This window comes from Agelaius phoeniceus, chromosome 12 (assembly GCF_051311805.1).
Source record: "Agelaius phoeniceus isolate bAgePho1 chromosome 12, bAgePho1.hap1, whole genome shotgun sequence".
Taxonomy (NCBI): Eukaryota; Metazoa; Chordata; class Aves; order Passeriformes; family Icteridae; genus Agelaius; species Agelaius phoeniceus.
The window spans coordinates 18,096,051-18,109,131 of record NC_135276.1 but is presented as its reverse complement, the minus strand read 5'-3'; positions in this window follow the sequence as shown (position 1 = coordinate 18,109,131).

Genomic DNA, 13,081 nt, shown 5'->3' with positions numbered 1-13,081 from the left:
AGTCATTATTTAAAATTCACTGTGCAAGTTTATTAGAAAAGTTACTCTTTTATACATTAAAAAAAATAAAATAACATTTCCACAGGAAATGGGAGAAAAAGCAAGTTATCACTGTCAAAAGTTCTTCTAAGACATATCCAAACTCAAGATATTTATCATGAGTAATGGGAAAGTTAATACTGCAGGAATAAATTAACCACAGAATTTTAATGGCTTTATTGTGTGACAGTTTCTAAAGCCCAACCAAATATCAGCTAGGAAATTCAAATGTGAGAGATATGCTCTTAAATCTCACAGTTATGGATTTTTTTTTAAATCCCTTCTTATGATAGAAGGGTCATTTAAAATATTCTACCATGAATATACAGCTTACTTATGGGTAGAACATTTCACCATTCTTACCCAGGCACAAGCCAGCTTAATCTTTCATCTTTTCACAGAGGAACAGCAGATACATAAGTATATTTTAGGGGGAATAAAATAGTTGAGAGAGAGAGGGAGAATGTGTCAGTCTTTGAATATCTCTGTGCACAGGGCTTGAGCTGACACATCAGCCCAGAGCTGTTAAACCTCCTGACTTTGGGCATAGCTGCTTGCACTGGAGGTGTTAAGAGACTGGGGCACTACTCTCTTTCATGTCATTTTCAGCTGCTTTTCTTTTTGCCCTGGCCACTGCAGCTCTGTATTTCACATGAATGATCATAAAAATATGTTTGCAAATCCCCTCCATCAGAGCTGTGATTGTATTTGCCCTGGGCAAGGCAACAGCTGCGTGGCCTTGGGTTAGAAACTGGTCAGGTACCAGAGGGCTGCCCCAGCAGGAGGACAAGAGCCCTGAGCAAATCCTCCCCCAGAAAATGAAAAGCCACTTCTGAGCAACCTGGGCTAGGGTGTCCCACCTTAAGGTCCCCAACCCTTTCTGTGATTCCCTGATTTTCCAGCCTGACTGTGGAGAGCAGGCTGGGCAGCCCCAGCTCTGTGACAGGGCCAGGCTGAGGTGAGCTCAGGCATATCCTTGTCCCACTGAACTCCAATTGCCATCAATTGCAGCAGCATCAAGGTTTCACCCTCCTTCCTTAAACTCCTTCTTCTCCATTTACATTCACAACCTTTTCTCTATGCAACAGTCATGGCTTTTAGGCAGATAAATATCTTACATGCTTCTCAAGGGTGTCACACGCTATTTAGTATTTTCCCCCTGGTATCAGCACCTGTTAAGCATGGAAATAAAGTCATTAGTCTCACATGTTTGGCTTCAAAAATTGATTTTAGGATACATCTCCTTATCATTGGTAGATTTGCCAACTCAAAACAATGATATTCTCTTCGATGATAAATTTTCTCGGTCTTGAAAAGTAGGAATTGCATTGAGGAATTTTCTGGATGTCCCCTTCTCATGGAATTTTCTATACCTATCAAACCATTTATGGCAAAGTTCTCTGATATTCCATAGCCTTAGAGGAAATTTGTTTCTGCAGATGTAGACATGACTTAAGGAAAAAGAAAGTCCTTGTGATGCAAAGGTGGAAAAATTAACATTTGAAAATTGAATGTTCTTTTAATAACCAGAAAGCTGTTTTGTTTGGGTGTTTTAGGTCTGAAAATAACCTGGAATTATAATCAGGATAATCAGATTGGATAAAACACAGCACTCGACCTGAATCCGGGGATCCTTTCTGCCCTCCTGCATCCAGAAGGTGCACGGGGCTTGATGCATCTTCAAGTTTTGGCTCCTTAAGGAAGAATCTTTCTCAAACAAATCACTCTGTATACACCAAAAACATCAGATTCTTACACTGCTTCTTTACATGCCTTTGAAATACTGTATATTATGCATGAATTCTTGGTTCATCATGTATCTTGAGATCTCTTTGTATTTCATTGTTTGTCTTCAATTTTGTATCTTGCTTATGTAAAATTCATTAAGCCTTTGTAAATATGGAGAAAAAACCTGTTCCTTTTGCTGTCTCCCTTGGGATGCTAGAAGGTTACCTTGCCTCATGCTCATCTGTAATCTCTCTCTTGGGTTTAGCTTTTAATGTGTGCAGTACTCCAAGAAAGAGGCAGTCTAGGATGTTTTAGTAGGCTTAGCCTCAACGTGAAACAAACAGCTCCTTTTCAATTGATGGAACTGGATCTTCTAACATTAGAAAACAAATATTCTTATATTACCTTGCCTTGATCAGGTAGTGACCACAAAATTAGCTGATTTTGGCTGACTGGGTCTCTCAGAAAGGAGCAAACAGCTTGCAGTGGGTCATTCTGGGGCTCTGAGGCATCACTTAACCCTCGTTCTGAGGTCCCTTGTCAGCTGCTCAATGATAGAGTGTGGGTTGGAAATTTGCTTTCTTTTAATCAGGAATGAAGGAGGGATGGAATGCTGTGAGAATGACCCACATCCAGGTACTAAACTCCCTATATTTTTTTTCTTACTTTAAGTCAAAATAGGGCTTTGGTAGATCTAAGATGTTCTACTGGCCATGCTTGGTAAAAAACTAGTGCTGCATAGTCTCATGCCTGCCCTGCAGCAGATCTTTGGTCTCCTGGGAGCTGCAATCCACTGACATTTATTAAAGCAGCTTTGGGCACGTTCAACTTTAAGCTGAGCCCAGCACTGACAAGCCAGTAGATCAAAGAAGCCACATTCAGCTCCACAATACCTTTTTTTCCCTCAGCTAACAACATCAGATCAGGAAATCCCCGGAGCTGCAAATAGTTGGAAGCTGGAAAAAGCACTCAGGGGAAAGATCATGAGAATGGCCTGTTCCTGCTCCTCCTTAGGCATCTGTTTATGGCCACTGTTGCTGTGGGTCTCTCAGGCACCAGGGTAAATGCATTCCTAAAAGATGACAAAAGAATTCCAGAGAAGGCAAAGGGGCAGAGCAGAAGGAAGGGAGGTGGGGGCTGCTGGTGCAGTGGTACCTGTGCAGGAGCAGTGGTGGTGGCAAAGGCTGGCATCTCAGGGCTCAGCACGTGCAGGCAGCAGTCCCTCCCCATGGAGGAGCAGGAGGTGTGCATGCTGCCCCATCCCACTCTGCTGGTGGCCTTCATTCCACCCTTTTCCTTCTTTTTAATCAGGAAAAACATCCCTGCCATCAGTGCAGCGGATGCAGGCAGCTGATGTCCGGGGGAACAGAGGGTCTGTGCAGCTGCAGGGCAGGGACTGTGCCATGCCAAGGGGAGGCTGTGTTCCTGTCAGGATGCTGTTAGCTCAGGCAGTGCAGGTGAGATGGATGGAGCCAGTACAGCTGTTCTTGTGTCAGACACTGAACAGAGCTCAGCAAGGAAAAGGAAAATCCAAAGAAATAAGAATTATTCTGTAGTGCTAGAAGTATTCTATAGAAATAGAGGTAATTTCTAAGTAGCTATTTTTGTCCTCATTTGGAGAATAAAAGAAATGTTTTCTTCTGAGAGCTGTTTAAATCTGGGGAAGCCAAACCTGTTTTCTGAAATATTCCTCACAGTGATCAATGTCTGGTTCCAAAAACTGGACAACATGAGCTCCTGAAGCCCATGTGCCACACCCTGTGTAGCAGCACTGGCCAGCTGCAGCCCTGGGGAAATCTGTGCATCACAGTCTGGGGATGCAGCAAAGATAATAAGATGCTGAGATGTGTCAGTTTCCCACTTTTCAGCAGGTTTTAAAGAGATTCAATAGCACCAAGGCAACAAGAGCTCTTAGAAAGCTCTGGTGAATGCTCTCAAATGCTGATCCTGGAAGGACCTGGGTGGGTGGCACATGGGAACAGCACTCCTGAGGTCCAGCTGCTCTGGGTGCAGTGGGACTGAGCTGTTTGTCACATCTGTGCCACCCTTCCCTGCAGCCCAGCACATCCAGGGTGCTGCAAGGACATTCCATAATAAAACATCAGCTCAAGGCATTGGCTCCCTGCCTGGCACCCAGAGAGATGCAAACTTCTTGTGCTGTGGAAAAGGAAAAATTGGGTTCTTTAAGCTTTTTTCATCTTCTTTTTGTAATTCTTCCCACTAAGTAAAGAGGGATTAAAATAAAACTTCAGACCAGAATGCACAAACTAAAATACTGCTTTATTTTAGGAAGGGGGATTTTGGGAATGCTGACTCAGCCACTGGAATCAGCACTTCCCTGATTGCCCTCAGTTTGAGACCAAAATTTAAGTATTTGAGTAAGATACAACAAAATGAAGGGTGCAGATGAGTTTGTTAACCAGTGGGTAGGGGGTGCACCTGAGAGAAAAAAGCTGGTTCAGTGGAAGCAATAATTAATAATAATTATTAATAATTAACTCTTTCAGTCTATTGAACTCTGAAAGCCAGAGATATAAAGCAATAGCAATCAAATGTTATTAAACATGCCAAGTGTCTTAAGAGATAATCATATACAATCAAGCTTCAATAGGAAGAAATAAAATTTACTTATGATTAGATCCAAGTCAAAACAGTCAAAACAGATGCAAAAGGAGCGAGTAAACTCAGCAGAAAAAAACTCCTCAAGATATCCACTTATATGGAAATTTAATGGAGTTCACTAAATAAGTAAGTTGACTAGAAAGTGATAAAAGCTGGTCTCTGAAGGAAGCAGTCAGGTTGTATGTTCTTTGGGAAATGTCATTATTTATCTATCTAACACCATTTCAAAGCTTGCAGTTAAAATATTGCCAGGGAGCCATCAGCCTGAAAGTAGAAAATAATTGTTGAAGAACTTCCTGAGAAACAGCTTTTAAGCCTGGAAAGCTGAGAAGAGATGGGTTTAATCACAAATCAAGTTAAGGAAGAAAATAATGAAACAGAATTCCAATGTAGACAGAATGCTGTTTCAACATTTAAAAACAGTTGCAAAGAAGAGCTGCAGACAATGTTTCAACTTTATTCAAAAGATGCCAGCACATAAATTAGGAGCCTTAGTCTACCATGACAGGATATTGGATCACTAGCACAGGAAAAGAAAACACCAGTAATATTTTCAGCTTAATAAAGAGGTTGAGTAGAGAGGGATCTGTTGATCAGTAACTTCCAGGCAACTTTAGGTAGGTGTCTTTGTACAGGTATGCAGCCAGCTAACATAGATGTTGATCCATGTTTTTTGAAGCTTTCAGCTGAAACAGAAGAGAAAATGGAGCTGCATCCTGGCTTCTCATAACCTCTTTTTCCAACTGTGTAAGAAAATAAAGCACATCTCTCCCTAAAATCTCTGCCTCACTGCGAACTCTTTTGCACAGTGTCATTACTTGGATGATGATGCAAAACCAGAAGAGAGGCAAAGTGTAATATTGTAATCCTTCAGCCAAAGCCCTCAGTTCTGACCTAATATTGCTGGAATATTGGACAGATTTCAAATATTGGGGTTTGGGGAATCAATTTTCCAGTGGAGTGCCAGAGTAACCTGCCAGCCACCAGTGTGTGAGCTGATGTGACAATGTCCAAAATCACCATCTCCTGCTGCCATCCCTCCCCAGCACCCTCCATTCCTGCAGCACAAGCTGCCTTTGCACTGCCTGCTGCTGCTGCTGCTGCTTTATGCAAAACCCTTGCAGACCATAAACCTCATAACAAGAACAGACAAAACTGATTTGTACACTGAGGAAAAGGCCCTGGAGGTCTGGCTGTGCCTGCTGGTGACACTTGCCCTACCTGGAAACTGTGTTTCTATTGATTAATCACAGAGGAGCAAGGAGGCAGAGTGCTAATACATCCTGAGGGCATTGATTAAAGGAATCAATGCTGTCACATATTTATGCCAGATTTTCTCCCTTGGCACACCTCTTACTTTATGGCTCTGTGGTTACACAAGAGCCTGGTGAGACTCAGCTTCTGCCAACACCCACTGCTGAGCAGGATTTTACCTGAGTCCGTGCGGTTTCACGGCTTTTAGCAGCAGCAAGTTCAGTCGAGCTCAGCTCCCTGCTCCCCCAGTTTGTAAGGAATTTATCCCAAACCATTTCTGCCCCACCAAGAAATACATTAACCTCAATCAGCAAGGAAGACTCTGCTAGAGACGACAGGTTGTCTTGTTCTTTCCTCTTTGCCACGAAACAAGCAGCACGAGAGCACATTCAGGCTGATACATTTTTTAGGCCTTTTACAATATGTACGCAGCTGGATCGGTTGACAGAACTATCCAAGGATTATAAAGCATCCAAACATCACATCTTTATCTCCATCCTGGGCTAGCAGGCAAAAATATTTTTATTCCCCAGCAGAGAACTGGAGCATTTGTCTCCAGGTATGTTCTCTGCAGGCATTCTCTCTTACTGTGAATTTTCTTTAGGCAATTCATAACTGTGGCATAAATGGCCAGTTCATAGCATTGACCATTACTCACATGAGGAATGCAGATGCAGATGACCTGGTTTCACAGAATATTTTGTTTCTTTTCCCACAGAAACTAAAAGGTCTCCTAGATTTTGTACCTGTGGACATAACTCTTCATCAGGTGAGTTCAGGTAAGAGATGAGGTTTGCTGGAGATTTTGGTAGGAACTGCACCAAATGCTTTGGTGCACCTGATGCTTTGAATTTCTTGAGGAGATTCCCTTGATAACCAGATGAACTGAACCAGACAGACAATGTACAATAGCACCATCTGGTGACTCCCAATAATCTCACTGTTGCCCCAGTTGCCAAAGACAGGATCCACTAAAAAAAGAAAGAAAAATAAGGACATACTTATTTGTAAAAAGGAGAAGGATTCAGTAAGAAATAATTTTAGTTTACAGAGCCAGTCATCTCCATATGTGTGCAATTTTCATACTGCATGAAGTGGTAACAGCAAAAAGAGCTGGTTCATGGAGGATTTGGGGAATCTGGTTTTAGCTAACAACTGTGTGATTTTCCATCCCTAGTCAAGTAAATTCTACCATTTAAAAAAATATTCAAAAGTCAACCCAAGCCCCAGGAAAACCATATTTGGTAAGTATTTAATAACCAAGCATTTTGCACCTGTGGGATCAAATGGGATCATCTTTCTGCTTTCACTGTGACCTGTTTGGGCTGTAGATTTTGTCCTGCAGATGAACTGGGAATGTTGTTCTGGGGGTTCTCTGGGAGACTGCTGCAGTCATAAATCCTGGTGGAATAAATACAAAAATATTTTCTTTCTAAAAATCAGCAAGGAAGATATCCTTAAAGAATTTAACAGAGTTCCCAAATTCTTCAGCCTCATTTATTCCTTGCTGGCATAGGCCAATCTCTGAGCTGAGTTTTGTAAAGACCCAGCTCATTTCTCTGCTATGAATGTGATGTGATTAGAGACAAAAAGATGATGGTTGGGTAAATCTATCCCCTGAAACAGAAAACACTGGCAGGTTTCTGTAAGAGCACAGGAGAAGCATGGAAAAGTCCAGAAGCTTCCTTACATGGTTGTGTGGTTGGTTGTCACTTAGAAACGAATTGCAGGAGAAATATTTAAGAAAAAGGTTCAACTTGCTGTGACTACAGCTGTGTTTATTTTTTCTAAAAAAAAAAAATCTGGAATAGTTGGGCACAATAAGATTTTCTGCAGAGTTAAAGCCAAAGGAGAAGGCTTGGGAATTTAAGTAGCAGTCCCAGACCTGATGAGAAGTCACTGGAGAGTGAAACCAGTAATTACAAGGTCATTGTACATCTCAGGGGTCTAAATGATACCCTTAATGCATTTTTGTGCTGCACATGGATCCCAAAAGATTTCATTACTCCATTCATGTCAGCTGGGACGTGTGCTGGTGCTGTGCCATGAATTCTTCTCTGAGAGCACCACGTGATTTCACATTGGCTTGAAACAGCCTGTTCAGGTGCTCTTTTTTATATTCAGTTTTGTTGAAGGATGCATATGAAGGGACAATCTTGCTGCAGATTTTTCATTTAGGTATGTCTCAAAACTGTGAAGAAACCATTTTGAGCTGTCTTCTGTGGCTAAGAATAAATTATTGTCCTTTTGATTTATTATATATGTACCTGGTATTGCAATGACCTGCAGCCAGCAGGAGCTCAGACTTTGACTGTAATACAACATGCATTAGTTTTCTCTATTCATGAAGAGTGAGCACTCTGCTCCTCTGCTATATGTATATTCATATGCATATTTTTTTTAGTGAGGATAGAAATTGGAAATATGCAGAGAATGGGATAGGAAGCTATTGACTGAATGCCAAACATCTTTCCAAATCAAAATAAAGAACTAATAATCCTCGTTGTGCCTGTCAGCTGTAGCCAGGTTAGTGGTATGATGATAAAAATAAACAAGCTGTTTCACAAACTGGCTGTAGCACACTATGGAACTCATAATGCCCCACTTGTGGTTGGCCTTTCCTGCTGATTTTTTTCCATTTTTTTGGGGCAGCAGAGATTTTTCTCTGTTGTTTACCCTGTGAAATAGGAATTCCAGAGATTGGCTGTGGCTTAGTGCACTCTGTACAGCTGATAGATATATGTGTGTGTGTGTGTGTGTGTGTGTGAAAGAAGCTTTGCACATCATTACATCCTCCAAGGGCTTGAGCCATCCAAATCCTTTGGGCTGTGCCAGTTCCCTCTTTTCCAGGGAAAAGCAGACAGCAAATGCTCATGCAGATGCAGGAGATTTCTTCAAGGAGACACTGCTTTGTTTTTATTCCATAGTGTCATCCTCTGGTGAGCTCTTGACTTCTTGTCTGGGATCCATGAAACATCATTTTGACTACAGAGAGCCATTTCAGGATGATTTATAGCACCAAAACCATCAGCACCAGCAGAGGAGTTTATTCTGGCTCCCATTTTCTATCTGGTCCCATGTGTGCTGCTATCCCTCACATTCCTCTGCTCAGCACACAGGGGGATGAGTAGGTGGCTGGAAAAGTGTGTGATTTATTTGCTCAGCTGAGAGTGAGGTCTGACACAGATGATTTGCAGTGTTCCCCACATCTTCCTGTTGGGAATGTGTGCAGACAGGGAAGGGGCATTATTTAGTTCTGTGTGCCAAGCAGTAAGATTTGAGCAGAAAGCACAGCAAATCTCTGTGAATATGAAGCACCAGCCCCTCACTTCCTCTCCCAAGACATTCCCAGCTCGTGCTGGGATGTTGGAACAGGGATTCACAGCCAGCACATGGCTGCTCCTCACATGCTGGGTACAAACAGGACTGGCAGTGCTGCAGTGGCTGCTCCTGCTGCCATTTTAATCCCTTTTTTCTGTTGGAAGGCTTTTGAAAAGCCCCTCCTGACTCAGCTTGCATCTTTAGATACTTAAATATTTTAACAGGCGCTGGATACTGCCCCCAAGAGAGTTTTGTTCCCTCCACTTGTGGGCCTCAATGTATTTCCTGTCATTTTTAAGTGGAATATTGATGTCCTTGGAAATCCTAACCATGCTTATGACTGGAAGGGGACAATGCCTTGTTCTGATGATTCATGGAAGGTATTAACATCTACAATCAAAAATAGGGCCCTCAACTAATATATGTTCCAGCTCATTCTAGTTCTTCAAATTTCAAATCATTTTTGCTAGGTATTTCTTAAAAAACAGAAATTTAAATTTGGGGGTGGAGGAAAGAAAGTGAAGAAGCAGAAATCAGTTTATTCTTGGTATAGTTTTCTTGTCATACCCTAAATCCTTAAAAATGAGGATTTCTCTGTGTCCAGAGATAGACTCCTGTCTCATACTGAGTTTCTCAGGCTTATAAGCTATTCACTGAAAGTCAAAAGTTTATTGAAGGGGAGCTGCAATGTAAAGTTGTTTCCTCTGAAGTATTATTAACATTTGACAGACACTGATAGATGTTACTAAAACATCTTGGAAAGGCAGAGGAATAATTCAGCCAACAGTTCCACTGATTTTGCTTTTTGATATATCCCCTCATAAAAAAAAAAATCTTTTTGATGGATATTTTTTTCCAGAATAGAATACTGTGTCTGAAAAAGGGAAGCAAAATATTTCCTGCAGTATTTTTGCATTGATGAAAAGCTTGCAAGAAGGAAAAAATCACAGCACTAGGATACAATGAAATAATTACTATGGAATAATTAATACCTAAGACAAAATAGAGAAGAAATAATGGCTGGGTTCTGCCTGAAATACCCAGCACTGACTTATGGGTTCCTTTCCATATATGAACAGGAAAATTGGAGAGTTGATTTTTGAGGAAATCCCCAACTGGTTTTAAATTGTTCCTTATAAAAGCTATTAAGTAAAAAAAAAAAAAAAAATTATCTCTCTTTTTGCTTTGTGTAGCATCCTTTCCTGTCTCTCAGTTCTGCTGATGACTTTGGGCAGCTAGAGTTTTTATACGAGACTGTTCCGAAACTCCTTTTGCATGAGCATTTCCCTCAGCTTCAATCCCTGCTCTCTTTCTCTTGAATTATTCAGCAGCACAGATAACTTATTGGCATGAATCTGTCACCTTTGTCAGGAGTTTATCTACCTCTTTTCTCAGATAATCCCCTCTGACTAGCTAATCTTTCCTTTTGACTTACATCCCATGAACCTTTGAACCCTTATTTTTTGTTGTTGTTGTTGTTGCTACAGCCCTAACCACTTCAATCTCTGCTGAGTATCTTGCATTTATTTCAAGGACCAAAACTGTTCATAAAATGTTAATGGTGTCTATCTTATTTCCCCATCATGCTAAAATAACTGTGGTGTTCTGTGGGCTTGTCTACCCCAAGAAACCAGTGCACAGCAAAGCAAGGGATGAATTTACAGCTCCTCACTCCTCTCTCAGACATTTTAAGGGCGCTCTGAGTAGAGGATGAGTTCTTACACTATTAAACGTGGAGTAAGCCACCGTGAACTTAAATGTTCATGGGGCTTTACAAAATAGGAACTAGGGCAGAGAAAAATCCATAAGAGCTCCTACCTCCTGTAGTGGAGAACTCCTGTATTCCTAAGCAGCTTCTTCCCTGTCTCTAAGAAGGATTTTCTTGTGGTTACAGTGGCGTGGAGGAGAATTGTGGCCAGGTGCATCTCCTGGTGGGTAGACATCAAGCACTCAATATGAAATGGTTAAAAATTTCCTTTCAAATTAGTGCTTCTTTAAATTGGAAGCTTGGCTTGCAGAGAACTAATGTGCATATTAATTAATTCATTCTTCCTCTTCCTTTGAAAAAGCTTTTCTTGTGAGGGCAGAAGAGGAAAAGACATGCAGGAATATTTTCATTGTTTTTTGTTGTTACCCAAAACACTGAGGTTTTTAGCTGCAGCTCAAAATTTCCCATGAGAATTGTGTCAAAATTTAAATATTTTTCATTTGCAGCTGTATTTTTAATTAAAAGGTCACATTTTCCAAACAGCTCAAGCTTTACCATCTCTCTGCCTCAGTTCTCTTTCTGTCATTTGGGATTATAATTCTTTTCTATTTTTTTTTTTGTCTCCAGTCTATTTAGATTACAAAATACCTCTTACTGTGTGTTGATGCAGTGCCAAGCAGAATGGGATCCTGAGCTTGGCTGGGATACAAAGTTGCTACTCTAATGCAAATCAATACTAATAAATGAGCATCAACCACCTTTCCTTTTCACCTTTTACATTTCACATGTTTCAGTCAATATGCTCTTGAAATTATTACTGGACTTTCTCTACTCTTATGTATCTATTTATCATCTAAAATCATCTTTAAGCCCTCACCATGATCGATGTCTCCTAAAAGTACAGCCTTATAATTATTTTCTGTCCCCTGCTGCATCACCTCATACTTCCCATCTAGAAAGTGTATCACCCATTTACTTGCACATCAGCCTAATTAATTTTGTCAAATTATTTTTAATTTGTTGGCTTTGTTCCATCACATTTGTTGCCCTTCTTCCCTGATGCTAATAAATCCATTCTCTTCTCAAAACACACCTGCTGCCAAGTTTACACATGTAATATGAAAAGCAGTCCCTAAATCATCCTTGATGGGACCAATCCCACTGCCTCAGCCACCCTTTGGAAACACAGCCAGTGACTTATTCCTCGTCACTCAGCAGCTTTTTCTGCAGCCAAATGAACAGCTTTCCCCACTTACCAGGTACACTAACTTTGCAGATTAACTTTTTGTGCGGTGTGGTTTTTAAATTTGCATCATTTATATCATCTGCCTCACCTCTGTCTGCTGATTTGCTCTGGTGCTCAGCAACGTCACTCACAGGGATGCAGGGGGGAGAGGGGCCCCAGGGATGTGCTGGGGACAGCCCCCAATTCCACCTGCAAAGGGGAAGGACAGCACTGCACCTAGAGAAAACAAACAGAAAAAAAAATCCTGAGTAGGGATGCCAAATATTTAGGGAAAGGTTTGCTTTCCCTGGTTGCCAGAGAGGGAGGGAGAGGGAGGGTTAAAAGTGCTGTGATGAATTAAATGAGAGAAAGCAAGACATGACACAAACCGTGCTCTGGAGCTGTGCAGACTTTCAAATGGAGTATTTTAAAGGTAATTTGAGAGGAATTTCATCGTTGCACATTTGTCAAGATGCCACAGCAGGTTGACCTTCCCATGCTGCTGAAGAGATCTGCACTCGAAGGGCCTGATATCTCATGAGCTCATCCAATATCTCAGGTAGCTCTTGAGATTGACAGGCCTTTTTTGCAGCCATAAAACTAAGCTTGAGCATCTTTATTCTTTGGTGCTATCAGGTCTGGCCTTCTGAGCTTCTTCCAGCAGAAATAGAGAGTTTTCACCGGGGAAAATGGGAACAAAGATAGGTAGTAATCTTTCTAAAAGAGAGAATCAATTAATAAAGTCTCCTGGATTTGCTCCAGGTCCAGCTTTGCAGAAGTGTCTTTGGAAGCACTGCCATCTATGAGCAGTCAGGACTCCCCAGGCAGCACAAGATCATTCAGTGTGTGAATTATAGACTTTGGCCTTGAGAGTATAAATGATGGTGGGGAACAGGAGGGCAGATACAGAGTTGTAATCATTCCAGCTTCCAAGTTAACTCAGCACTCCATTGCTTCACTACAGTGCAGGAAATCAGCAAAGAGATCTGATTCCTCCTTGATGGAAGTTCCTTGACATGCCCTGGCTGTTAAAACAGACTTCCTGTAGCTCCTTCATGCTGATTCAACAACAAACATTTGAACAGCTCCCACAGCACACAGACCTCAGGAAAGCCAAGGGATTTATATCAGAAACTCATGCTTAGAAAGAGGTGAGTCCAAGATGACTAAATGTCCCAACACAG